This window comes from Cupressus sempervirens, chromosome 7, assembly GCF_028749045.1.
Source record: "Cupressus sempervirens isolate cs-2001-9-10 chromosome 7, ASM2874904v1, whole genome shotgun sequence".
NCBI classification, from domain to species: domain Eukaryota; kingdom Viridiplantae; phylum Streptophyta; class Pinopsida; order Cupressales; family Cupressaceae; genus Cupressus; species Cupressus sempervirens.
Window position 1 is genome coordinate 584,162,497 of NC_143124.1, and position 24,589 is coordinate 584,187,085.

Here is a 24,589-nt window from a genome sequence, read left to right on the forward strand (position 1 = left end):
CTTTTTGTCTTCCTATTTCCCTCAACTTCCATGCAATTCCCAACCTCCCTTGTTATGCATGAAGGAGGGATGACTTACCTTAGGTGCACTGCTACAAGCGCACTTCTTGTGTTGTCATGCTAAAGTGATGGACCTAGGTTGTGAACTAGGTAGTAAACTTGGTTAGTGTAAAGTAAGTTTAGTGAGTAATGCATGTTGGTTTTAGATTTAGTTTATGATTATGTATTAGTAGTCAGGAAGCTTAGTAGTATTAATAAATTTATGTGTAGGATGTGATGTAAGAATTTAATTAATATGTTAGTATTAACTAGAAAAATGATTGGGTTAGAATAGGATTAAGGTGTCATCTAAAGGTTTGTAATAAATTTAAGGTTTAAATAAATGTTATAATTATTATTACTTTTGTGTTTGAAAAAGGGTAAATATTAACACTTGTTTTATTTGTTTAGTTAGAAGGAGGTTAGGAATGCTAAGTTAGCATTATAGTTAGTAGTTGTTAATTAAAGTTAGTAGATAGTTTTCTTTGATTAAAGAAAAAATATTAGTGTTTAATTAAATTATTTATTATAAGATAGAGATTTTATGTCAATAGGTGTATAGTTAAAATATCCTTTTATAGAATATTACTATCTAAAATATCTATTTTTCTATTTTGAGAACTCTAGAGATGACTTAGAAGTAATATTATGTATTTAATTATAAGTATTAATTAGTTTAAATGGCTATATCAGGATTTAAATGTGTAATAGATTTAAAGTTGTATAGATAACTTGATAGAATGGTTTCAGTTTTGATTAGAAGAGGGGTCAATGTCATGATTAGTTTAATGATAAATATTTAATGTTTTAATTAGTTCTAAATAGGTTATGATAATATCCAAAATTAAGTATTAGTGTGTTATGATAGATTTACCTTTAAATGTAGAATTAGATTTTCCTAGGGATTGATCTAGTATAGTGCTAAAAGGGATAGCATTATAGTCGACTTATGAACTTGGAAACCCTAAAATGTAATTTGAATTGGAATTTTTACCTTTTTAAATTGAACCTAAATGTTAATCGATGGACTCATTCAACTCGATCTAAGTGTTCTTGTAACACTAGGACTTAGGGTTTCAAACCTATGCATTGTGTTGGAATACTGACTCTACATCTTTATGATATGTATTTAGAACTCACTTTAATCCTTTGTCAACTTTACATAACCTAATTAGTGTAGCATTTATTAACATAGTGGATTATTAATCCTTAAAAAGGGATAGCATTATAGTCAATTTATGAACTTGGAACATAGGGATGTAGTATAGTGTTAAAAGGGATAGAATCATAGTCGACTTATGAACTTGGAAACCCTAAAATGTAATTTGAATTGGAATTTGTACCTTTGTAAATTGAACCTAATGTTAATCGATCAACTCATTCAACTCGAGCTAAGTGTTCCTATAATAACACTAGGACTTAGGGTTTCAAATTTGTGCATTGTGTTGGAATACTGACTGGATCTTTATGATATGTATTTGAAACTCACTTTAATCCTTTGTCAACTTTCCATAACCTAATTAGTGTAGCATGTATTAATATAGTGGATTATTAATCCTTAAAAAAAAATTGTTGGTGTGTTTTTGCCCCATTTTTGGGAATGACATTTTTGTATCAAAAGCCTAGGTTCATAACACTTGAGAAACAATGGATCCATGTTAAGTGTAGACATTTAAATTTTATGATACAAAGTAGGGATTTCTCCTTGGAGAATTTTAAGAAGCTAATACACTCTTTTTAAACAATGATATTGATATGTAAACCTAACCAAAACCTAAAATGGATATTAATGATTGAAAAAGGTCAACCATATTAGATAAACTAGTCTTAATGACCTGAAACAACTAATTAGATACAAGAATGTTACATTTATATTAAGATATATGTGATCTCATAAAAAAATTGTAAATTATTTTGAATATGATCACCTTGAGAGAAATCTAAGTTAAGAACCCTAAAACATCTTTCAATCATGTGAGTGGAAACAAGTAAATAACCTAGTGATCAGAGACAAAGTGTTTCACATCATTTTTAGAAGAAGTTAGATTTTGTTTGACCTGAACACTCATGGAAGAATTTTAGTTCATATCAAGTATGAAAGTGATCAAGTAGACTAGTATTGATTTAGACATTACAACATAAGTAAAGGAAACCTATGATCGTCATAATCTAATTTTGTATCTTCGGGATGAAATATTGAATAGATAAATGAATGATCAGTAAATAGGAAGGTAACACTTGAAGGGTATACCATTATCAAGTTGTTGGGGTACCTCTAGCCTATTACAATGTTAAAATGTATTATTCCAATAATCCTTGGAAAGAAAACAAGAGTTCAATTGAAATTTGCAAGTAACCTTCGAAAACCTTGAATGACAGGATTATAAATGTGAGAAGTATGTAATATATAGTATTGAATGGGTAAGATAGAAAATGCAAACTTATGAGTTAGGGTTATATGAATCTAATTATGTTATCAGGATTATTGTATAAGCATGAGTAATGCTAAATTTTAACTATCAAGTGAATACTCATAGACTCTGGTATTGAAATTATTGGATCAATTATAACCCTACAATTTAGAGAAAGAAAAGTTGTGATAAAAGTATCAACCTAATATGGAATAAAGGTTCAAGTTTCAGAGTTAAGTAATAAGGGAATTGCAAGCCATGAGACATGATAAGAAAAGTGATGATGACCTATACCGTTGGTAAGGAGATAGTTGCAAGAGTGAATAAGTAAATGTAGTGCCTGCCCTTGTTCACATCTTTTCCAGATATTGTTGCTATTATTATCAGACTATGTTGGACTAGTTTTATGTTGATGGATTAGTAGTATTGTTTTGAGACTATCAGACATTATGTTATGGATTTAGTGGTTATATGATGAGATCATTTAGACTTTACATTTTATGTATGCATGATGATCATTATATTGCTTTCAGTTATTGTTGATGATTAGTTAGATGGTTTATTATCTCATGTGTTTACTTGCATGTGTATGGTGTGTGTGTTTTCATATTGTATGACATTTCTGATATGGTTAAGGAAGGGAGTCGTAGTCACCTGCTTAGTCAAGATCTACATGATGCACCACTTCTTGCCATTGTCTGTTTAGCTTAGCATTATATATATTGTATGTACATGCATGGTTTTTTCTGCAGGTTGCAGGTACCAGGTATCGACTTTCCTGAATTGCCAGGATGAGCGTACCCTATTATACTATTTCAATGATAAGAGAAGGGAGATAAATTCTCAAGTCTAAATTCCAAACCCTTAAGCCAATTGTCCTAGTGAGTATCTGGATATTTTACCTACCGAATGTGTCAGAAGACATAATTCATGATTTTTAACCCTTTAGACTGATTTTATGTGAATTGCTCTATGATGGGTTTTCATATTTTATCTTGGAGGTCTATGGTGAATTTTCTATTAATTAAGTCCTAATAAATAGATTTAATTAATTAATTATTTGAGAAAATTAATATAAAATATGATATTTGATATTTTTTTTTATAATTAATTAAATGAGAATTAATTGAGAAAAAAGGAATTAAATAAAAGAAAATTAGAAATTAAAATAAATAATAATTATAAAATAATAATAAAGTAATAAATAAATAATAATAATAAAAGTTATAAAAAATTAAAATGAAAGTTATAAATATTTAAATAGAAATTATATAAAAAGTAAATTGGAGTTATAAGCTTGCATGGGAGTTAATGCACCTTATCATTTCTCACATGTCAACAACACGGGGGTTAGTGCATCAATTAAACACATGGTGTCTACAACCCTATGACTCATCTACAAGGTTGGAAAAGACCCATGCTTAGTTGGTGACACCTTCTAGCTATTTCTAGAAGCATTTTAGAGGTTTCCTAAGAGCTCTTTATATTCAGGCTTTCCTAGAAGCTTAGACATAGCGTTGTAGAGCAATTGGAGCATTGGAGGACTCGAGAACTCTGAAGAAGGGAGGAACTTGCCCTACAAGTTTTCTGAGGAAGAGTGAATTAGTATTAGAATCCGAGTAGATTCTTGTGATTTTACTTATGCTATTTCCGCATCTTGCATTCCCTGTCTTCTTCGTGTCTTCCATATGTCTTCTAAATTTTTTTTTTATTGTTATTGTATGCATTCTTAATATGGGTAGTTAAATTTATTTGAAAATCTTATATGCATAGTAAAAAACACGGGGCTAGGGATTAAATTGTAGCCAAGCCATTAGATAAACTATTGAGTAAATTTTGAGATCAAAAGTTTATAGAAAAATTTTGAGAATTGGAATTTATATATTGTGTATATATATGTTTATATTTTCAAATCTGAATACATAAATGCATATATGTATATGTGTGTGTGTGTGTGTGTGTGTGTGCGCGCGCTGTGATATTTGATTAAACTATATATATATATATATATATATATATATATATATATATATATATATATATATATATATATATATATATATATATATATATATATATATATATATATATATATATACACAGACACACACACACATATTATATATACATATATACATATGTATATATACATATGTATTTAATTAAAAGTCGAATGACATATATTTCGTAGTGAGCGAATGTTAAACGCATCGCGATTTACATTGGAGGAAAGCTTTTTAAAAAAAATGCAATAAAAAAATAATAATAAGTAAATTTTGGAATGGGTGGGAGGGACTTATTTTCCCACCCCTGCCGACAGCAACGCCTATGCAGACTACGGTACCGCAGAGTACCTGCGGTCTACAGTGTACCTGTGATCGCAGTGTACCCTGCGATCCACACGTCATATATATATATATATATATATATATATATATATATATATATATATATATATATATATATATATATATATATATATATATATATATATATATATATATATATGTTGTGACTGATGGTTATTAAACTCACCGTGTGTAATGTGCGATTATCATATGTTTTATTAAATCAATTTTTTTATATAATTCATTTTATAAATATATATATATATATATATATATATATATATATATATATAGATATATATATATTGATAGATGATTGGAATTTAAAGAGTAATTCTTTAATAACAAATTATTGAGCAATATAGGATCAATTTAATCTTTTAATTTGGAAAGAGGAATATGAAAAGAATTTCAATTATTATTTTGAAAATGATGGGGGTCATTATCAGCAAAATGTGTATACAAAAGACATTTAGAACATTTAGAAAATTGAGTCTAGCGATTTTTGTGGAAAAACTTTTATCTGTCAATACAATACATGGGTTAAGTAAAATGTGAAATTTTTCCACTTGATATTTAAATTGGAAAATGTAAACTGAGACCTTTACATTTAAATTCAAGTTTGTAAATTTAGCAAAACCAAAACATGTGTTTGCATTGTGTATTCTTTATGCTATTGTTTTGGGTTTTTGGGTTTAGTGTTGACCAGTTATAGGACATCTACCAGAGGCTTGCGGGGGTTATGTGATTGTGATGTCATGATAATGTTTAATCTCGATCTTTATAAACCCAACCATGGTTATGTGATGGAATGCCCTATGTATTGGTTGTAATTACTAATTGTTATAGTTGAGATTCTTATGTATGAGACACTTGACTTAACCATTTTTGGTCATCGATCAATTATCTTTGGTTATATTCTAGTTGCCATGTTGGGACTGAAATGTAGATTTATTCTTGATGATGTCATGTTGTGACATGTTTTGACTCAACCATTTTGGAGTCTTCAATCATTATGATTGAGATATATTTTAGTTATTGAGAACCAATGGATACGTTTTGATTATCAGTGATACTTCAATTGCCTATAAAGAGTTGTTGTGATCATGATTTTCTATGGATGCGCTCATGGAGATTTGATGCTTTTATACATATTTGATAATTTTTATTATGGATTATCTTTTTTGATTTTGGGATTTATGATTCTATGAGCTTAGGGTAGGATATATGCATGTAGTGTCGAGAAGTGGCTTGCAATGGGGGTCGGGGCCTTAAGAGGCTGCCAAGGTAACTCATTGTAAGTTGGATTAATAAGTGATAACATTCATACCTAATACTAACTAAATGAACCTAAAAAGATAAGTGTTTTGATTCTCGCCCATGCCTTGAGTGCTTGTATAGACTAGGATGGGAGTAGTGAGAACGCATGGTTGCGACCTTGCATTCCATAGTATGCCTCGTCAGTATGAGAGGATACTAGTGGCCGCATGAGATTAGTATGAGACTAAAACTTTGAACTATTAAGTGTATTTTTTCAAACTTGAAACTAGGTGAACTGAAACAGAACTTGAACTATTACTTGTATATTTTTCATACTTCAACACTTAGTTTCAAAACTATAAAATCTTACTTAAACCTAAACATAGTAACTAAAGTTAGTCTATTGCAACATGTGATTGTAATAGTACTTTGTACTGTTATAGGATGGTATCTGGGACTAGGTCTTCGTTTAGAGGCCATGGTCATGATAGAGCTATCAGTGTCCATGAGTCTGCCCACGAGGGATCGGCTCATGTAGAGAGCAGAGAAGAGCACACTAGTAGGCAGCAGGAAGAGAGCCGTAGAGAGGACCAAGTTGAGTCTGAAGAGGTTGGTTTGAAACAAATGATGCAGACTATTCTAGAACATCTACCCCTTGTTCAAGAATAGCCCAAAGTGCATCAGACAAAACAAGAGCATAGACCCAGGTCTAGGAGTCCTCAAAAGGATCGTCAGAGGTCCATTATGTCCACTCAAATGAAGGATCTTTCAAGATCCAAGGTCAAGCCTTTCAATGGGCAAGGTTCTAGTTATGTGGTCGAGCAGTGGCTTATTTCCCTTGACAAGATTTTTGCCATGCAAGATTTCAATAACAATGTTAAGGCAAGATTTGTGATCACAAATTTAGAGAATTTTGGGGCCACTTGGTGGACAATTGAGGAGAAGAAGCTAGGAATCGATATGAGCAGTGTCATGTGGGAACTATTCTTAGAGAGTTTTTGTGAATGATTCCTACCAGAGGAATGGAAATAGCAAACGGTAGATGAATTTCATAATCTCAGATAGTACACTATGTCAGTGACCGAGTATGAGCATAAGTTTTATGAGCTCATGTCTTTTTCAAGATTCAATGAAAATTCAGCTCAGTTGACACAACACTTTATTAGGGGTTTGAACAATAGTATAATTGGAGGTGTCAAGGTATTTGAGCCAAAAACCCTCAAGGATGGGGTACGTCGAGCTATCCTTGTTGAGAAAAGTGTCAACCTTGGTCAAGGAGGTTTTGTAGGAGCACCAACAGCTTCAACATCTAAAGGCAATTACAATTCAGGTGGTAACAAGAAGCCTTCTTTCTCTAAGGGGAAATAGTATCAGCAACAGTCTTAGCAGACGCAACAACAGAAGGGATCGAATTCTCAGGCTCAAGGTGGTGGCAAAGGTTCTAATTCCAAGAACAACCACAATACTCAACACAATAAACAAAATCAGCCCAATCAACCAGCTCAGAGTAGCCAGTCTTTTGTTAGCAGGAACAGTCATCAGCAATCAAATGTACCGCCTCTGGGTAGAGGATCTGGCAAGAATACAGAATGTTTTTCATGTGGTCAGATTGGACATTATGCATCTCAGTGTCCATGGTGAGCACTTCAGTTTTTAGGACCCAGGCCTACAATTTCAAAGCCTACAATGGGTGATGCAGGTAGAGCCCATAGAGTTTTTGCAGCAGTTGATCATCATCAGGCAGATCATCAGAGAACAGTGGTTGAGACCACAGGTGCTATTTGAGGTATATCTCTTTCAGTATTATTTGATTTAGAAGCTACATATTCATTTATTTCACCATCTATAGTTTTTAAGTGTAAGCTAGATGTGGTGAAGCAAGATCATGGTTGGCAAGTGGAACTAGCCTCAGGCATTAAGGTCTCCACAGATTTTGTAGTTCAAAAGTGTGGGCTTAGCTTAGGAAGCTTTGATACTACAGTGGATCTTCGAGTCATACCCCTTGGTTCCTATGATGTGGTTTTAGGCATGGATTGGCTTGGATCTCATAGAGCCAGTATAGATTGCAGGAAGAAGATTATTATGTGCCAAGATGACCAAGGGAATGATGTGAAGATAATTGGGATACCAAGGCCTATATCTCTATGGATAATTTTTGCTATGCAATTAAAGCGAAGTTTTTGTAAGGGATGTCAGATATTTTCTATTATGGTAAATGATCTTGATGAGGAAGATCCTGTAAGGAAGACTTTAGATCACCCAATTTTACAGGAGTACACAGATGTTTTTCCAAGTGAGATTTTGGGCATGCCTCCAAAGAGGGACATTGACTTTAGTATTGATCTGATTCCTAGAGCAGAGCCAGCCTATCTCTAAAGCTCCTTATCGCATGACTACATAGGAATTGGGTGAGCTACATCTTCATCTTGAGGAACTTCTAGCCAAAGGGAGCATTCGACCTAGCGTATCACCACGGGGAGTTCCAGTGCTCTTCGTGAAGAAGAAAGATGGTTCTTTGCGCCTTTGTATCGACTACAAACAATTGAATAAGGTGACAATTAAGAACAAGTATCATTTGCCTAGGATTGATGACTTATTTAATCAGATTAAGGGAGCTACCATATTCTCCAAGATTGACCTTAAGTCAGGATACCACTAGCTCACATCAAGGAAGCAGATATTCATAAGACCACTTTTCGAACTCGCTATGGGCATTATGAGTTCATAGTGGTACCTTTTGGGTTGACTAATGCTCCATTAGTTTTCATGAGTTTGATGAATGGTGTGTACTTGTGTTTCTTGATGACATATTGATATATTCTAAGACTCAGAAGGAGCATGAGGAACACTTGCGATTGGTATTGCAGTGTTTGAGAGACAATTAGCTTTATGCCAATGCAGCTAAGTGCGAATTCTTCAAATCGAAGATTCAGTATTTAGGGCATGTTATTTTAGGTGATGGTATTTCAATGGATCTTGCAAAAATTCAGGCGATAATAGATTAGCCAACACCAACTAATGTGTCAAAGATTCATAGTTTCATAGGTTTAGCTGGTTATTATCGCAAATTTGTCAAGAACTTCTCTACGATAGCACATCCTATCACTTCTCTTCAGAGGAAAGGAAAGAAGTTCATATGGACAGAGAAATGTGAGGAAACTTTCCAGAAGCTCAAGGAGCTTTTGACTAGTGCATCAATTTTAGCTGTACCTGATCCAGATGGTAATTACATGGTGTATATAGATGCTTCTCTTCAAGAGATTGGGGCAGTGTTGATGCAGAATGGACAAGTGATTGCGTATGAATCACGCAAGCTCAAGGATCATGAGTTAAATTATCCTTCACATGATCTTGAGTTAGCAATAGTAGTTCATGCTTTGAGAAGGTGGAGACATTTCTTGTTGGGACACAAATTTGAGCTACATAGCGATCATTGTAGTCTTCAGTACATTTTCACCCAGCCTAATTTGAATGCTTACCAGAATTTCTATGCGAGTATGATTATTCAAGGTAAGGAGAATGTGGTGGCGAATGCCTTGAGTCGCAGGAGACATGTGGTATCATCGATGACTCTTAGTGTGAATTTGAGGAGTCAGATTCTTCAGGCACTTCCTATGGATTCTTGGTATCAAGAAGTGTGCAGAGAGATTTATTTATGAAGGTAGGTTTATAGGTTATGTTCAAGAATCAGATGGTCTTTTAAGACATTTGGGGAGGATTTATGTGCCATTACTAGATGAGCTTCGCACCTTGATTCTAGTAGAAGCCCATTGTACACCTTACTTAGCACATCTAGGTGTCAAGAAGATGCATGCTAATTTGAGACATTTGTTCTTTTGGTCGGGGATGAAGCGAGACATTGCTAATTTTGTGGCTAGGTGCCTTGAGTGTCAAAGAGTTAAGGCAGAACATCAGCACCCGGCTGGACTTTTGCAGCCAAATCTCATTCCTTTTTGGAAGTGGGATATCATCTCCATGGATTTTATTGTAGGATTACCTATGACTATTTTTCATCATGATGCTATCATGGTCACCGTTGATCGGTTGACTAAGGTGGCGCATTTCTCACCGATCAGGTCTTCCTACACAACAGCTTCTGTAGCTAATGTCTTCATGCATGACATTGTGATATTATATGGTATTCCTAGAAAGATTATTTCTGACAGGGATCTTGTATTCACATCCACATTCTAGACATCGCTGCAGCATGAGCTTGGAGCGCAGTTAAACTTCAGTTCGGCATATCACCCAGAGACGGAAGGTCAGATAGAGAGGGTGAATCAAGTTTTGGAGAATATGTTATGGATGTATGTGATGGATAGACACATTGGGAGGACTATCTCTACCTAGTGGAGTTTTCTTACAACAACGGGTATCATAGCTCTATTGGCATGGCACCATTTCAGGCATTATATGGACATCCTTGTCATACACCATTGAGTTGGGATAGCCTTGAGGATTGGATCCTGTTGGGTCCTAAGATGCTTCATGATATGGAGCAATAGGTAGTACATATCCATGAGCACTTGACTATGGCACAGGATAGACAGAAGAAGTATGCTCATGCTCATAGGACTGATAAGCAGTTTGTTGTGGGTGATAAGGTTTTCTTGAGAGTGCGTCCGTGAAAGAGTCCAATCCATTATGGAAAGGGATCTAAGCTAGCACCTCGCTTTGTGGGACCATTCAAGATTTTAGAGAGGATTGGCCTGGTTGCTTACCGCCTTGCTCTACCACCTAGCCTAGCTCGCATTCATGATGTTTTTCACGTTTTAGTGCTTCGACAGTATATTTCTGATATTGTACATGTTCTTGATTGGAATGCATTGCAGGTAGAGGATGGGCAGCTGGCTTTGGAGCCGGTTCGTATTCTAGAGCAGCAGGAGTTGACCCTTAGGGGGTCGAACCATCGAGCAAGTAAGGGTCCAGTGGGACCCTACTGATGATTCTTTGGGTACATGGGAGGATGTAGCTAGATTACAGGAGTTATATCCCTACTTGTTTGTAGGCTTCTAGGAGTAAGCTTAACCCAAGGGGGGGTGGATGTAGTGCTTGCCCTCATTCACATCTTTTTTGGACATTGTTGCTATTATTATCAGACTATGTTGGACTAGTTTTATGTTGATGGATTAGTAGTATTGTTTTGAGACTATCAAACATTATGTTATGGATTTAGTAGTTATATGATGAGATCATTTAGACTTTACATTTCATGTATGCATGATGATCATTATATTGCTTTCAGTTATTGTTGATGATTAGTTAGATGTTTTATTATCTCATGTGTTTTATTATGGATACTTACCCCATACTTGCATGTGTATGGTGTGCGTGTTTTCATATTGTATGGCATTTCTGATATGGTTAAGGAAGAGAGTCGTAGTCACCTGCTTAGTTGGGATCTACACGATGCACCACTTCTTGCCATTGTCTATTTAGCTTAGCATTATATATATTGTATGTACATGCATAGTTTTTTCTGTAGGTTGTAAGTATCAGGTATCGACTTTTCTGAATTGCCAGGATGAGCATACCCTATTATACTATCTCAATGATAACAGAAGGGAGATAAATTCTCAAGTCCAAATTCCAAACCCTTAAGCCAATTGTCCTAGCTCAGTAGGACAAGTATCTAGATATTTTACCTACCGAATGTGTCGGAAGACATAATTCGTGATTTTTAACCCTTTAGACTGATTTTGTGTGAATTGCTCTATGATGGGTTTTCATATTTTATCTTGGAGGTCTATGGTGAATTTTCTATTCATTAAGTCTTAATAAATAGATTTAATTAATTAATTATTTGAGAAAATTAATATAAAATATCATGATATTTGATATTTTGTTTATAATTAATTAAATGAGAATTAATTGAGGAAAAAGGAATTAAATAAAAGTAAATTAGAAATTAAAATAAATAATAATTATAAAATAATAATAAAGTAATAAATAAATAATAATAATAAAAGTTATAAAAAATTAAAATGAAAGTTATAAATATTTAAATAGAAATTATATAAAAAGTAAACTGGAGTTATAAGCTTGCATGGGAGTTAATGCACCTTATCATTTCTCATATGTCAACAACACAGGAGTTAGTGCATCAATTAAGCACATGGTGTTTACAACCCTATGACTCATCTAGAAGGTTGGAAAAGACCCATGCTTAGTTGGTGACACCTTCTAGCTGTTTCTAGAAGCATTTTAGAGGTTTTCTGAGAGCTATTTATATTTAGGCTCTCCTAGAAGCTTAGACATAGCATTGAAGAGCAATTGGAGCATTGGAGGACTCGAGAACTCTGAAGAAGGGAGGAGCTTGCCCTCTGAGTTTTCTGAGGAAGAGTGAATTAGCATCAAAATTCGGGTAGATTATTGTGATTTTACTTATGCTATTTTCACATCTTGCATTGCCTGTCTTCTTCGTGTCTTCCATATGTCTTCTGAGGATTTTCTTATTTTTATTGTATGCATTCTCAATATGGGTAGTTAAATTTATTTGAAAATCTTATATGCATAGAAAAGAACATGGGGCTAGGGATTAAATTGTAGCCAAGCCATTAGATAAACTATTGAGTAAATTTTGAGATCAAAAGTTTATAGAAAAATTCTGAGAATTAGAATTTATATATTGTGTACATATATGTTTATATTTTTAAATTTGAACACACACACACACATATACAATTATATATATATGTGTGTGTCTATATGCTGTGATATTTGATTAAACTCTATATACACACACACACACACACACACACACACACACACACACACACACACACACACACACACACACACACACACACACACACACACACACACATATACATATATACTTATATATATATACATACATACATATGTATATATACATATATATTTAATTAAAAGTTGAATGACATATATTTCGCAGCGAGCGAATGTTAAGCGCATCGCGATTTACATTGGAGGGAAGCGTTTTTAAAAAAATGCAATAAAAATAATAATAATAATAAATTTTGGAATGGGTGGGAGGGACTTATTTCTCCACCCCCACCGACAACAATGCCTATGCGGACTATGGTACCGTAGAGTACCTGCGATCGCAGTGTACCCTACAATCCACAAGTCATATATATATATATATGTATGTATGTATGTATGTATGTATGTTGTGACTGGTGGTTATTAAAATCGCCGTGTGTAATGTGCAGTTATCATATGTTTTATTAATTCGATTTTTTTATATAATTCATTTTGTAAATTAATAATTATATATATATATATATATATATATATATATATATATATATATATATATATATATATATATATATATATACATTATTAATTATATATAATTAATATATTGATAGATGATTGGAATTTAAAGAGCAATTCTTTAATAACAAATTATTGAGCAATATAAGATCAATTTAATCTTTTAATTTGGAAAGAGGAATATGAAAAGAATTTCAATTATTATTTTGAAAATGATGGGGGTCATTATCAGAAAAATGTGTATACAAAAGACATTTAGAACATTTAGAAAATTGAGTCTAACGGTTTTTGGGGAGAAACTTTTATCTGTCAATACAATATATGGGTTAAGTAAAACGTGAAATTTCTCCACTTGATATTTAAATTGGAAAACATAAACTGAATCCTTTACATTTAAATTCAAGTTTGTAAATTTAGCAAAACCAAAACATGTGTTTGCATTGTGTATTCTTTATGCTATTGTTTTGGGTTTTTGGGTTGACTAGTGTTGACCAATTATAGGACGTCTACCAGAGGCTTAGGGGGGTTATGTGATTGTGATGTCATGATAATGTTTAATCACGATCTTTATAAACCCAACCATGGTTATGTGATGGAATGCTCTATGTATTGGTTGTAATTACTGATTGTTATAGTTGAGATTCTTATGTATGAGACACTTGACTTAACCATTTTTCGTCATCGATTAGTTATTCTTGGTTATTTTCTATTCGCCATGATGGGACTGAAATGTAGATTTATTCTTGATGATGTCGTGTTGTGATATATTTTGACTCAACCATTTTGGAGTCTTCAATTAGTATGATTGAGATATATTTTGGTTATTGAAAACCAATGGATACTTTTTGATTATCAGTTATACTTCAGTTGCCAATAGAGAGCTATTGTATTATGATTTTCTATGAATGCTTGCTCATGGAGATTTGATGCTTTTATGCATATTTGATAATTTTTATTATGGATTATCTTTTGTGATTTTGGGATTTATGATTCCATGAGCTTAGGGTAAGATATCTGCATGTAGTGTTAGGAAGTGGCTTGCAATGGGGGCTGAGGCCCTAAGAAGCTACCAGGGTAACTCATTATAAGTTGGATTAATAAGTGATAACATTCACACCTAATACTAACTAAATGAACCTAAAAAGATAAGTGTTTTGGTTCTTTCCCATGCCTTGTGTGCTTATATAGACTAGGATGGGAGTAGTGAGAATGCATGGTTACGACCTTGCATTCCATAGCATGCCTCGTCAGTATGAGAGGATACTGGTGACCGCATGAGATCAGTATGGACCCATGGAGTTTATCTAACTGCCAGGGTAACTTGTACGTGATAAATGCAATGACACTTTCTCGCTTGCATAGTAGGTTCCTACATGTCATTCTATGCCTTTGGGATTAGATGTTGATTTTGTGATTGAAACCTTTGAGTTAGTATACTTTTAGGATTCTTGGACTTACAGAAATTTATGCTATGTGTTTTGGATAGCTTGTTTGGGACTTGAGATTATCTCCTCAGCACAATGGGAGTGGACCACTTAGGTACCATGTAGTCGAGTGGTAGTGTTTTTCCACTCTTATCATTTGAGATTCTTTGAGACATCATGGTTAATGCATCCTTCATGATGGTGGATATGTATCTTTTCATTGATGATTAGCATATGTTAAATGATGTTATCTTATGCTTTTATTTGCATGTTAGATTACTTTTTGCATATGATATAGTATATGTTAGGAGTGACATTCCTACTATGTTAATACCGATGATCTCTTCAATGATTTTGGAATGTTACGCACAGAGGGATGGCTAGGGCCCACGATGGTCTACTGATGCTATTTATGGTTGGGAGGAACTGTGCACTTAGTTTATTATATTTGATCTTTATGATGGATGTATATCTTCTATGATGATGTATCATCTGTATCATGTGATTATCTTTACTTTGATGTATCATGGATTAGAATAGGATGATGTATCTTATTTCACATATGTATATTCTTTTGAGCTTTTTCATACTCTATGACATGTACAATGGATGATTGAGCATTTGAAATGTAATGTATGAACATTAGACTTATCATTATTATATCATGTGGATGTTGTACTAGATGGATTCATTAATGTTAGTTGTTTAGATGTAATTCAACGTTAAGGGATCTTAAAGAATGTAATCTGTTATGTATGTTATATTTAATTTCAGATGGGCATTGCTATTGCTTCTGTTATTATGCATAAGTTATATGTGGTATTTACTTTCATGTTTTAAAAAGAAAATGCTACCAATCTTAGTGAAATTCTAGTTTAATTCTTTGGATCCCTTGGCAGGGCATTACAGTAAACATTAACATTTGGACAAGTAAACATTGACAACATCCTAATAATGGTTTTATACCCACCTAGTTGCAAACCTACAACCTAAGGATGAATTCATAAGTCATTTATGACTAGGAGATGTGAAATATAGAATTTATTGATATAAACATAAACATTTAGTGCATTCTTGGATGATAATTAGAACTTGTGTAACTAATGAAATAATACAAAATTGATATTGATATATGTGTGTGTGTGTGTGTGTGTGTGTGTGTGTGTGTGTGTGTGTGTGTGTGTGTGTGACTACAGGATCATACCAAATTGGTAAGATTGATAGCACAACTTCAACTGGTGTAATAACGATGAAAATGATTTAAGAAAGTTTGTGGGTAGATGTCCTAGTATGTAATTATAAGTGAATTGAGGATAAGAAACTTGGGAATTGTAACTACAACACATAGTACAACTTTATTGACACCAATGTCTTCACATGTTTGGATTCTTTGAAAAGAAACCAATGTAAGAACAAGAGGATGGAAGGGGATTTATATTAGTATCCTCACATTTGCACTTTTGAGTGAGTTCTAATCAGGCCAAACCCCTTAGTATATAGTAAACCCTAATTGTAGGGTGATGTGGATAAAGTGAGCTATGTAGTTAGTATGAGGGATCAATCATAGTTTGAGTACCATGGTCTTTAGACCACCATTTAATTTCAATTCAAGATTGCTACAATCTATTTGGTAGGCCTAAGTTTTGTCTTTTCCCTCAGTGACCCTGGTACGACTGCATTATGTCAGTAATGTAAATTTTGTAAGTAATTGGATTCATATCCTTATTTGTCTAGTTTTAGATTTTGGTATTTGAATGTTATTTCTTTTTTGCCAACAATGTTATATGGGGTTGTTTAGCCAAATTTATTATTGATGATTCTATTTTGCCTCTAGGTCATGTCTTTATTTCTTGATAAAAGTTATACTATTGTGGCCAACCTTTATTTCTTTTATTTCATACTTTTGTGTTGGATGTTTCATCCTTGATGTTGAATTTAAATTTTGAGGCACTTTCTTCTGAATTTTGTTGGTAAAGTGGCATATGATAGGCCTACCAAAGGGATTCCTAAAAATCAAGTAGATGTACAACATTAGGGTATGGGGTTATTAGTAAGATTGTTCATGCCCCACCCTCTCCTAGGACATCGAGAATAGGACTAGTGAATATCTATTGACTATTATGAGTAATGGGTTGCACCCCAATATAAACTAGTTAAGGTTACGAGTTAACCTAATGGACTTTTAGATGCAAAGGGTGTAGGTGTAGTGATGGATTGTTTAGTGTCCTATCAAGGAATCAATATGCAATGAAAACCTTAAAGTAAAAGTGTTTAACCTCAAATAAAGATCCAAGCTACTTAATAAGAAACCTCATTTGAGGGAGTCTCATACAACTATCACCTCGATGAGTGACTCATGTGGAATTCACAACACTTTATGGTATTATTATTATGATAAACTCTATAAGTATATTATACCACTTTTAGTATGTTATATATGTATGACCTATATTTTTTAAGAAGTGTTAGACCCTAGGAAATGTACCCACGTCAAAGTAAGGGTTGAACTTGATTTTAATAAGAATAGCTAGGTAAATATGGTATCACCCCTGAGTATGTATATGAATTATTAATCATTATTTTTACAAGAGTAAGTTTTGGTATAAGTCTAGATAAGGTCTATCTTTGAATGAACATTTTAGTTGTGTGACTTCTAAGAGGAAGTCAAAGGCTAGTTGGGGAGGATGTAAGGTTCCTCCTCATATGTACTTATTAAATATGAATTTCTTTGTTAAATCCATTATAGGAGATTAGAATGGATAGGAAGTAATGTTTTATGGTTTAGATGTCCTAACGAAGATTGAGATCAGTTGATACATTCATGTTTTAAATACTCCATGATTTGAAAACTACTATATTATCTCAACTATTTAAACATTAAATTTCACTAATGATGATATGAGGTGTTTCACCTTATGATGATAATGTTGATTATGGTACCTTGATGATTAGCTTATATGCATTCAAATAGTTTAGTATGCCTTATTGATGATGTTTATGATGTTTAGGTATATGCATGCCTCTAGTATTTTGTTTCAAATTAACAAATAGGTTATGTTATATTGATTATGCAATTACTGATGAATACATGTTTGCAAAAATGATAAAGGATTATTTAAATAAAAGGTTGATGTTTTGATCAATGTGATCGTGCAATTTTGTTTAAATATATGAATATGATGTTAATTGAACTAATGATGTGCAAATTGAGTGTGCAAGACTATTAACCATGGAATCTAATGGAGAATTGATAATCAATCCTATATTCAATATGTGAAACTAAGGTCAAGTCTAATGAAGAGATGCAAAAAAGTGTGTGTATCATTACATAATCATAAAATATTTTAATGTTATGTAAACTATATTATCTTGACTGTTTAAAATTAAATTTCACTAACGATGATATGAGGTGTTTCACCTTATGATGATAATGTTCATTATGGTACCTTGATGATTAACTTATATGCATTCAGATAGTTTAGTATGCCCTATTGATGATGTTTATGATGTTTAGGTATGTGCATGCCTAATGATGATTACTCTAGTAGTTTTTTTCAAATTAACGAATAGGTTATGTTATATTGATTATGTAATTACTAATGAATACATGTTTGCAAAAATGATAAAGGATTAGTTAAATAAAAGGTTGATGTTTTGATCAATGTGATCATGCAATTTTGTTTAAATATATGAATATGATGTTAATTGTACTATCGATGTGCAAATTGAGTGTGTAGGATTATTAACCATGGAATCTAATGGAGAATCAATAATCAACTCTATATTCAATATGTAAAACTAAGTTCAAGTCTAATGAAGAGATGCAAACCTCGTTGTTTTGTATTTGTATCATAATTGGAATGTGTGTACCATTGTATAATCATAAAATATTTTAATGTTATGTAACAATGAATCTTATGGTGTCACTTGACACTCATAATTCGTATATGTGTATCAGCATATTAATTAGGGTTAGTAGAGTAGCTTGATAATCTGAGATTGATTAAGTTAGTAATCTAAAACTAATTAGTTGGTAACCTAGATTAATTACCCTAACTAGGGTTTAGTGGAAAGGAGCCATTCTTAAGGTTTTAAAAGATCAAAATTTTTAAGCAAATTATATAGGTCCTAAAATGATCTTAAAGGCCTAAATTAATGTAAACTAAGTGCCTAGGGGGTATGTGTATGGTTTGGGGACATTTTCCACCCTTCTAGACTCTTTTGTTGACTTTCATGACCTCCTAAATATCTCATTTTTCCTTTAGCAAAAAAATGAACTTCTCCATGGGTTGATCAAGTTTACACTCCACCAAAAAGGTTGTATTAATAGTAGGATCAAGTTGGAAGACCCTAGAAGGCCTTACTCAAGTCTAAAGTTATTGTAGTTATAGATGGGTGAGTTTAGAAGCCTATTGAATTGTAAATTTGTGGGTTGAAGGGTGTTCACCCATTCTCTACATTTAGAGAAGCTAAGATTGAAGGAGAAAGAAGGATTAGCTCTTCTCAAAAAATTCATTTTTCATAACCATTTGTGAAGGTAGGAATCCTTCAAGTTCTTGCTCTTCATGGTCTATTTTTATTTTCTTAAGTAGGCCTTTTGTATGTGTGCGTATTTGGTATGTTTGATGAAACATGTGAGAGATAGGTTGTTATGGGTTTCTTAATTATTTTCCTTCAATGTTTTACATTTTGTTTTATGAGAGAAACTATAAGGGTTGTGTTGGCATTACTCACCTTCAGATAGGGAAAAAGTGATCATGTACAAGAGGAGGGTCTCAATTGGACTCTTAGAGTGATATGGGCCCCTACTCATCAATACAAATTGTTTTGTGTTTGGGAGATAAGAAGTGAAATAACATAAGTTCTTGTGATTATTAGCCTTAGAAGAAGCATCTATTTTGGTGTTATGATTGACTTCTCCTACGGTGAAAAAATCCACCTTCTCCCAAGTCTTGATTTGATAAAAAACCTGTTGTGCAAACCTGGGATGGAAGTAATTAATTGAATATGTCTTTGTGTTGAATCTAATTGTCAACTAGTCAGTTTCAGTTCTCCATGTACTTAATGTAATTTGCAAATTTTATAGTTGATACCTTGACATGGAGCCAAACTAGATTCAGAGTTTTGGTGTTCTTGAGTCAAATGTTATGGAAACTTCTCCTCCAGATAATGATCCTAATGGGAAATTCATTGTTAAACTTATTTTTGAAACAACTACAATATCAGGTTTTCTTCCTTGATTCTTTGAATCAGGATTTTAATAAAATGATAGTTCCTTATATGAGAAAAGTTTCATTGGGTTATTAACTTATTATAATATTTCTTTAGATCTTCCACTATAATTCTAGTCTTTAAATGAAAATAAAAGACATGGTTGTTTAAATGTTGATTTACATTATGGAGAAAAAAATTGTATTCTCTTGTAACTTGTATAAATGATGGACAAATGAAAGGATTTGATTTTAAGTATGTTTTGTGAAATTTTTAATATTAGTTCAAGTCCAAATCTAACCGAAAACATAGTCCTTGGATTAACCTACATTGGATATAATGAATTGCATAGTATCCTACCCTATTGATTTAATAGATTCAATGGATATATTTTAGTTTTGTAAACCCATACAAAACATTAGGAGCATAGTTCCTAAGTGATAGTATTATCTTGATTAGTATTCCAATACATGACCCAACTTAGAAGAACAAAATCATTGCATTAAAAGTGGATAGAAATCTAATGAATCAAAAATTGTGAAAATCCATACTTTTCTAGGAGAGTATATTACTTCTCTGGAAAATGTATGGAAAACAATTAATTCATCCTCAAATTTTCCCTTGCAACAAAGAATATTTATTCTTAAAGATTCCTTTCTTGAAAATAAATGATTTTGTAAAATAGATGGATGTAAGGATGACCTCAATATATATAAATATATATCATCACCACTATTTAAACCTTAGTATAAGAAAGGTCTAGTGGGATGTGTGGGAATGTGATCCCCCTCATCTCCTCCAATGAGATTCATGCATGCTTTCATGACCAAAAGCACAATACAAACAAAAGTCAACAAAAAAATATTATAACTATTTTCATTGGTTCTTGAGACTACCCAATCCCCTGCCCCACCTTTGACCTCATTCCCTACTAATTTAAACCCTTCCTAATGCCTCAAAAATCTCTGTCATGCTTTCAAGAAGGGCTTTAATGCTTCCTTGATTTTTACATCCTTGCCTCATGTGGTCTTGGGTAGCCTTTGTTGAAACAAAAAACTCAAAAAGATATTAAAACATAGTTCTTTTAAACTCCCATCTCTCTCTCTCTCTCGCACATTGGGGATTGCAATAGACCTTTTCCCTATCACGTGTGTTAGGAATGTCCCCCTCTTATGCGTTGATTTGGAAGGAACAAGTTGGGGTCTGAACCAACACTTCTTGTTCACCTTTTTGTCTTCCCATTTTCCCCCAACTTCCATGCAACTCCTAACCTCCCTTGCTATGTGTGAAGGAGGGATGACTTATCTTACGTGTACTACTCCAAGTGCCCAAGTAAGCACACTCCTTGTGATGTCATGTTGAAGTGATGGGCCTAGTATGTAAGGTGGCTAGTAGACTTGGTTAGTGTAAAGTAAGTTTAGTTAGTAATGTATGTTAGTTTTAGATTTGGTTTATTATTATAAGGTTAGTAGTGTTAATAAATTTATGTGTAGGATGTGATGTAAGAATTTAATTAATATGTTAGTATTAACTAGAAAGATGATTGGGTTAGAATAGGATTAAGGTGTCATCTAAAGGTTTGTAATAAATTTAAGGTTTAAATAAATGCTATAATTATTATTACTTTTGTGTTTGAAAGAGGGTAAATATTAATGCTTATTTTATCTGTTTAGTTAGTAGGAGGTTAGGAATGCTAAGTTAGCATTATAGTTAGTAGTTGTTAATTGAAGTTATTAGATAGTTTTCTTTGATTAAATAAAGAATATTAGTGTTTAATTAAATTATTTATTATAAGATTGAGATTTTATGTTTGAAACAAATTGTATTTGTTGGTAAAGTTTAGTGGCTAGATCAGTAGGTGTATAGTTAAAATATCTTTTTATAGAATATTATTATTTGAAATATCTATTTTTCAATTTGAGTATTCTAGAAATGCTTTAGAAGTAATATTATGTATTTAATTATAAGTATTAATTAATTCAAATGGCTATATAAAAATTTAAATGTGTAATAGATTTAAAGTTGGCTAGATAGGTTGATAGAAAGGTTTGGGTTTTATTAGAAGATGGGTCAATGTCATGATTAGTTTAATGATAAATATTTATTATTTTAGTTAGTTCTAAATGTGTTATGATAATATCTAGAATTTAAGTATTAGTGTGTTATGATAAATTAACTTTTAAATGCAGAATTAGATTCCCTTAAGGATTGATCTAGTATAGTGTTAAAAGGGATAACATCATAGTCAACTTAATAGTCAACTTAGAAACCCTAAAATGTAATTTGAATTGGAAGTCATACTTTGTAAATTGAACCTAAATGTTAATCGATCGACTCAATCAACTCGAGCTAACTGTTCCTATAACACTAGGACTTAGGGTTTCAAACCTATGCATTGTGTTGAAATATTGACTCTATATCTTTATAACATGTATTCAAAACTCACTTTAATCCTTTGTCAACTTTCCATAACCTAATTAGTGTAGCATGCATTAACATAGTGGATTATTAGTATTTTTATAAAAAATTGTTGGTGCATTTTTTACCATTTTTCAGCATGATAGTATTTTATTAATACTGCTACTTCTAGATAGGGTAAGATTGCTAATATCCTTGGTTGTTCTAGATTCTTTTCCTTGTATTTACCTAGGTCTATTTACCTTTAGATTCTTGTTAAGAAATTCAACAAGAAATTGGTAGGATAGAAAGATAATTTGCTAAATCAAGCTGGTAAAGTCACTCTTCTTAAGGCTTGCCTCTAAAGTATCCCTACTTATGCTTTGTGTCTCTTTAGGCTTCTAGCTAAATATGTTGATACTATTTACAAAATTTGAAGGGATTTCCTTTGGTCTGGATTTGAGGAGAAGAAGAGAATGGCTTTAATTGATTGGTAGAAAATTTTTAAGCCTAAATTGGATGGTGGATTGGGCATTAGGTCTGTCAGGAGTATGAATAAAGCTTTACTTGCTAAGTAGGGTTGGAGAGTTTATCATGGCAATAAGGAGTGGAGTTCTATTTGGAAACATAAATTCCTTTTCACTACTCCTTTGCCTAATTTTCTATCTTATCCAAATGTCTAGTCTTCTTCGGCTATTTAGGGTGTTGCTAGGGAGCCAAAAGTATTTAATCAAGGAATGCATTTGGAAAGTGGGTAATGGGCATAAGACTAGGTTTTGGGATGACATGTGGCTTCTAGATCATCCCTTTGATTGAGGATTTTGAGGATAGAACTCTTATTGACAGATGTAAATAGAGTTTTGCTATCTTAGTGGAGAATTATTCGATTAATAGTGAATGGGTTAATCTTGTTGAAAGTAATATGGCTTTACCAGTATCTAGTTAATTTTGAATTTTTTTAGCCTTTATCCTCATATTGAAGATAAAATGGTTTGGGGGACTAAATCAAGAGGTTGTTTTAAAGTTTCTTTTGTTTTTAGATCTAAGGAAAAGGGAACTAGCCCGATTAAAGGTCTCACTCCTAAAATTAATATTTTTTTCTAGATCTTGCTTCAAAAAATAATCTTAACTTTGGATAATCTACAAAAAAAGAGGGGTTTATGTGGTCAAAAGATGTTGTCTATGTAAAATAGAAATTGAAGATAGGAATCACCTTTTCTTAAATTGTAGATTCAATAAGAAAGTTTGGAGTTATATCCTTGTCTATTAGAACTTAGATTGGGTTCAACATAATAATATTGATCAAAGTTTGTAGAGTTGGACCTGTCCTTCAAAGGATGTTATTGGTTTTCTGTGGAAAATTTCTCTACCCCATCTCTCATGGGGAATCCAGAAAGAAAGAAATAATCTAATTTTTAGTGACAAAGAAATTATTGAGTGGGTTCTCAATCATAATATTATCAGAGCAATCAAGAAAAACTTAAAATCTCATAGAAAATTGAGTGATGAAATCCAAATTAATAATCCTATGAAGACTAAAGGCTATAAAACCAAAATTCAGATTAGAGATAGAATGTTAAATGGGATTCTCTACCTATGGGTTGGATTAAAGGTAATTTTGATGGGTAGGATTAAAGTAATGACTTAAATTGAGAGACCTCCATGGGTATAAACCTCACATTATAGAGATCTTTTTCAAATATTGGTTTGAAGAAAGGGTCACTTTGCATGGGGTCATGGTGAACTTCACTGAAGAATTCATTTTTGAGCTTACAAGGCTTCCCATGGAAGGGATAAAATTTAGTAAGGAGACTATAGAAGATAGAAGTTGAAGAGAAAATTTTGCAGAAAAATGGTGATTCTATGACCTGAAACAAATTAAGGTCTTCTAGAGAGATGTGTTGTCATGTATCTGTGAGTATTTTATTTTTGATGGTAGGGCAAAGAGAGTCCATAAATCACACATTTTTTTCCTAAATTATTTTAGGCATAAAGATAGGATCTCCTTTTTGTTTTATCTAAAGTATTATCTACTTCAAAGCCTCTATGCTCATAAGAAGAAAGATTCCCAACCTATGCTTCATGGAGGTTTAATATTACTTATAGAAAATATCTATAAAAGCAAGGCCATTAAGCCCTCTCTAGTTTTGGAGAAGAGGAATGTGTATGACAATGATCCTCATTCTAAGAGAATTAACGTTAAAAGTGAGGAGGGAACTAGTGATAGAAAGAGTACA